Source organism: Crotalus tigris, unplaced genomic scaffold (genome assembly GCF_016545835.1).
Source record: "Crotalus tigris isolate CLP2741 ecotype Arizona unplaced genomic scaffold, ASM1654583v1 scf7180000017592.2434428, whole genome shotgun sequence".
Lineage (NCBI taxonomy): Eukaryota > Metazoa > Chordata > Lepidosauria > Squamata > Viperidae > Crotalus > Crotalus tigris.
Genome location: NW_024096498.1, coordinates 2024510 through 2030509, shown reverse-complemented (window position 1 = coordinate 2030509; position 6000 = coordinate 2024510).

Genomic DNA, 6000 nt, shown 5'->3' with positions numbered 1-6000 from the left:
AGTGAGTGTTTGCAAGCAAGGACTTTAAAACACTTGATATTTTTAAATGAAGTTGCATTTCAGCCCAGAAATCAATACTTCTTTCAAAGATCAAGAGATGTTTTTGTTTTAGCTTTACTGCTAGCACTTAGAATTAGGATGCTAATCTCTACTAATCTGAAAGTATTTAAGATTACTTTGGAATAAACATGCATAGAAAATAGAAAATGATTTAATGTATGCATAGAACAGTTAATGAGTAGAATTTGCTTAATATAAATTGACACATATAAACCAGAAAGAGTGAGTTTAATTACAAAGCAGCTTTCCTCTCAGTTTCTTGATTTATGCAGGTGGCATGATTTGTCCTAGCCATACAATAATTCTAATTATTGAATTATAATTATGAGGATTATTAGAATTATACAATAATTCTAATCATAGTAATATATTGGGAAGAATGATAATTCAGCAGCAGGCATAAGATTTGCTTCATTGTATTTACAGTCACAGGATCAGCACTACCAAACATGAATGTGTTCAGTAAGGAATACAGTTGAAAGCTTCAAAATTAATACTGAATTAAAAGTAATTGAACCCATCCAGTGATTCCATTCAACACTGAAAAGTCATAAACCTATGACAGTAACAAACTGTAGCCCCAAACTTACCAAGTTTATGTGTGTTAAAAAAAATTATTTAGGACAATCCCTAGCTTTTTACATGAAGTATAAGAGTAAGCCTTGCAACACCCCCAAACAGCAGGAGAGTTAGAACTTTGCCATTGAAAACTGAAGAACAATGGAATCCAAATCTCAAGCTCAAAGAGAAGGTGTTTTTTTTAACATTATTGACATGTAACAATTGTGCACAACATAGACTTGATTCATGAAAAATTACTGCCAGATAATGAGAATAATATATGTTCCAGTAACTAAAAATGAGTTGCTATAATTCATTGTGTATGTTTGGTCCTTTAGGGAAAACATGCATTATTAAATAATAAAAATATATAGAATTTCTATTTTTAAAGATGCCTTGCTGAAACCAAAAACAAGGTGAATTTATACTGAGTCAACAGGAATTTGATATCTCACAATGTCAAGAACATGACCTGGCCTTATCACTTTTATAATCTGATTGGGAGATACACTTTGATTAGGGACTGCCCAGAGTTTGTTATAAGATGGATATAAATATATAAATGTTTTAACTACATAAACTACACTAAGCAGCAATAGCACTTAGATTTATATACCGCTTCACAGTGCTTTACAGTTCTAAGCAGTTTACAGAGTCAGCATATTGCCCCCAACAATCTGCGTCCCCATTCTACCAACCTCAGAAGAATGGAAGGCTGAGTCAACCTTGAATTGGTAAGAATCGAACTACCGAACTGCTTGCAGCCAGCAGTCAGCAGAAGTAGCCTGCAGTACTGCATTCTAACCACTGCGCTACCACAGCTCATAGCAAGCTTAAGAGTGTTATAAAAAATATTTGTTTGGGACAATCCCTAAATTTTATCCTGTCAAATACACCCACAAGAAGATGTTGAATGAATCATGTTATGTCATACTTTCAACAGACAGTAAACTATTCAGAAGACATTCACTCCATGTAAACATTTCATTTTTAAAAAATTCATATTTATATAATTTGGGTTCTCACTTAGTGTTGCTCCCTCCTTTATGGGTGATCTGGTCCCTTTACAAATGTCTGTCTTGCAAAACCACTCAAGAAACAAGCCTTCTAGTCAAACATGGATAGACATCTTGGACAGAACCCAATTTTCCCCCCAAAAAAGACTCTCGTTTCCCTCCTCCCCACCTACCAGAACAGTCTAAAAAATGAAAATGTTTGTTCTTACAGATCAATTTTGATTACAGTTATGGCATCATGATAATCAGAAATAGGAAACTTATTAAAATAATAGAAGCAGTTCTTAGGAGCCTGTGTGCAACCTATGCTCTAGAGCACAGTGTCAAACTTGCCGCATCATATGATATGTTGTAACATATTGCAACTTTTTTTTTCATTGCCAGAACTGGGATGGGCACAGCCTCCATATGATGCAACTGGCCTGCGGGCCGGCAGTTTGACACCTCTGCTCTAGAGTCTCAGATGGAAAAAGAATTAGATACTGAATTTGCTAGAAAAATAATGAAATCTGAGCCACACTGGAATGCCACGTCCTATACAATCCTGGAGGAAAAATGTTGCTTGAGAAGTGGGAACATATATTGAATTTTACATAATGTAGTTTTAGCTATTAAAAGACAAGTCCTATATTTGAATATGGCCTGAATTTAAAGAGTATTAGAGTCCAAATCCCATTTAAAAAGAAAGAATCATTCATACAAACAACAGAGGATTTGAATTTGGCCAAAAAATAGTGATTGGAAAGCTCTTATGGATATTTTATGGAAAAAAGAAATATATAAACTTGTGATTTATGAATTTTATGATTAGAAAGGATAGACAATGGGATTTTATGATTAGAAAGGATAGACAATGGAAAGAAGGAAAATTAGCTATACCCTTAGAAAGAGATAATAAAATGTAAACATATTTGTAACTGCTTTTAAGAAGATTGGAAGCTACTTCTTTATAATTTTTTTTCTTTTCTTCTCTATTTCTTTCTTTATACTTTTTTCAGTAACTTATTACTTTACTTTCTCTACTTTTTTCTTTCAAAATTTGTATTGGTTTTTTTCTTAAAATCTTTAAATAATAATATAATTAGTATTATATAAAATAGCACAGTATAGTGTAGTGTAATCTAGCATAGCATAATATAATAATATCATATAATATCATTAATATAATAATAGCAATAGCAATTGCACTTAGTTTTATATACCACTCCACAGTGCTTTACAGCACTCTTTGAGTGGTTTATAGAGTCAGCATGTTGTCCCCAACAATCTGGGTCCTCATTTTATCAATCTTGGAAGGGGTAGAAGGCTGAATCAATCTTCAGACATTCAGAATCACACTTCTGGCAGTGGGCAGAGTTAGCCTACAATACTGCATTTTAACCACTGCGCCAGTGCAGAAGATTTGGCACAGAAGCTGGGCACGTTGGCCACCTAGACATCATGTTTCCCACTACAGTTACATATATATATATTTATTTACAGTTATTTTAATGTCTTCTGCTTTCATATAAAAGATTATATTTAAATATATGGCCTCTTTTAGTGCATCGGTCATTCTAAGTCTTCCCTATATCCTACTAAGCAAATTCTAGGCCTGCTTAGAATCTAAAAGGTCTTAATGTGGTCTACCTAAGAATAACAGTTTCTTCAAGGCTTCCTTTCACATAGTAAAAACAAAACATTCACTTACATCAAAATGCCTGTTCCATTCTCTTAGGCTCATGTCTCTTCATATTAATAACTATTTAGCCAAAAGCTGGGAATGACTGCCCTCCATATAAAAACATGCATTAGCATGTAGATGCAAAATTTATGTTTCAGCAGAAGCATTCATTATTTGCTCTCATTATTTTGTGGCTTATCAAGAATAATGAATCATCAGACTGAACTGGCTCATACATCAATCTTTATTTGCATAAACTGTATGCTAATAAAGTAATGTAGCTGAACAAGTATGTAAAAGCTTTATGTAAAATAAAGAATTCTGAGATGACAAGAAGCTTCATTCACTGATTATACAAAATTTTCAGTTCTATTATCAGCAAGTTAATGAACTAATATTGTACAGAAAATCTTCCTGCATTTTTAAGCTCTTCTCAGTCAGTTTGATGAAAAAGAATTTGCATTCAAAATCCCTTTCAAAGGAGAAGAGGCAGTTAGTCAAATTCTCATGAGTAATGCATAATGATTTTCAACTAACTTAGTTACTAGGTGCCCAGGGGTATATTTGATGGTCCTGCCTTTCACAGTGCAGTTAACTCTCTAGCAGCCCCTCCTTTCAAATCTCAGGCTTCAGTTAAATCCCAAGGAATAAATTAGAAATGTGCACACTTCTTAAATGATTCAGAAATGTTTTGGATTTTACCTGAGCCAGTCCTTCTCTGCTACTAAAAAAAAAAAAAAAACAACCTTTTCTTCATGATTTTTAAGTGCCTGAAAAAAGATGCTACTAATGCCTATTCATTAAAGTTGTATAACTCTTAAAGCAGCTGCAGTTTAATCCTGGCCTGGTTTAATACATATCTCTAAAATACTGTTGTATTTAAAAGCCAAAGGACTTCCTCACCATCATTTTTGGAATGTGCTCCACCCTAGAGATTTTCAGGTTTCTCCTATTGGACTTTTTTAATTTTGGAATTCTGGAACACACAGGAGACTTCAAAGAGATAAAAAGAGATAAAACAGACACAACAAAACACCTTCTGCATTGTCTAACAATAAGATAGGTTTACAAAGACCACCTATCAAAATTCAAAAGAAACTTTCAAACATTTAAAGTAAGATGGAAAAGCAGAAATTTTCTGACAAAAGATTTTTGCAGCAGCAAAGCATAGCAAAAATAGAATAAAAGAGACAGAGATTTGAAACTGATGGAGAAATCGCTGTTGAAGAAACCCATCTGAAGAAAACCAGGCTAAAGAGGGAAGAATCTCAAGTGACCATATCATCTAAACCCGGGGATTCATTTCTCCAATTTGTATCACCATAGGTGTGTGTATGTGGGGGGGGGGAGAAATAATGAAATGAGTGCTGTGATGTCACAATGCAAGTTCTACCTCTTTCTGTATGTATCTGTGGAGATCCCATGTCAGATTTTGCTTGCTAACAACAAATAGGACACTCCATGCCACACATTTTCATTTATCAGTCTATTTCATCCTGCTTTAGCATGTATTTGCTCTTTTTAAAATTAAAATCATTAAAAAATGAAACAAAACAGGCATTCTACAAGTGAGTATATGGGGAATGGTGCTTCCCTTAAGGTAGATATTTATCCTGACATATATTTTAAACATCCCTGGTACCATTTTCTAAGCCATGAAACTGCCACATGTGGAAAAGCAAAAAAAAAAATCCAAAGTTTGTGTATAAACCAGCAATGTCTATAAAAATCACTCTATAGTGTAATTCATAAAGATCAAATTGTTGGGCTAATATATCAGAAACTCAAATTTATTTATTCATATTTAGAATACATTCTATTGAAGATTTTTTATTCATTCATTCAATTTATGCTGCAGCTTTTAAAGATATCTCTTATTTTTGCTTGTCTTCAACATTAAGTGGTGCCCTTTTTTCTTTAAAGCAGCCTGCTCTGATCCTACACTGGTATGTTGGCCTACATATCCTTAATCAAGAACATGTCAACCATCCCACTCGGTCAGCTAGCAAACAAAGACTCATGGTCATTTGTTTTGCCAAGTGTATATTTGACTGAAGCTTAAATGGTTACAGAAGTAGCATAAGCTGAATCTGAAGTTTTCTGGTGCAACTAGCACAAAGTTCCTCCCCCCCCCCCAGTCATCTACAAATGTCCAATCAGGTGCTTGTATATTGTTCAGGAAACAGATGCTTGATTCTCAGTTCTACATATCGTTACTTGACTTTGACTGACTGGAACTTCTCACATGGCTCAGCTGGGCTTCCACCCCCCCCCCTTTCCTTACATTCCAATCTTTCCCTTTCCCTCCCTCCCCATGCTAATGTCAGGCTGTCAGCTCATGATGCTTGGATAGGTGAGATACAGCCATGAGAGAACCACTTTCAATTGTAAACTATTAAGAATTTTATGAACAAAGCAGCAAACAAATAATTCTCACTGGGTTGCTTAATGTTAATGCAGATCAGTTATCTCAATATAGGAAGAAATTACAAACTATTTTTTAAAAGTGCCATAGCATATAACACAAAGTGAATAATTCCATAAGCAATTTGATATGACCTGACATAAAACTCACTTTTCAGGTGTGGATTGCTCAGACATTCAACTGTAAGTCATCAAGTGAAGTTGATTTGCATAATTGTATTTCTCTTTTTTATTTTATTATGTATTATTTATTTTGGAGTTGTTAAATAGCTCAAA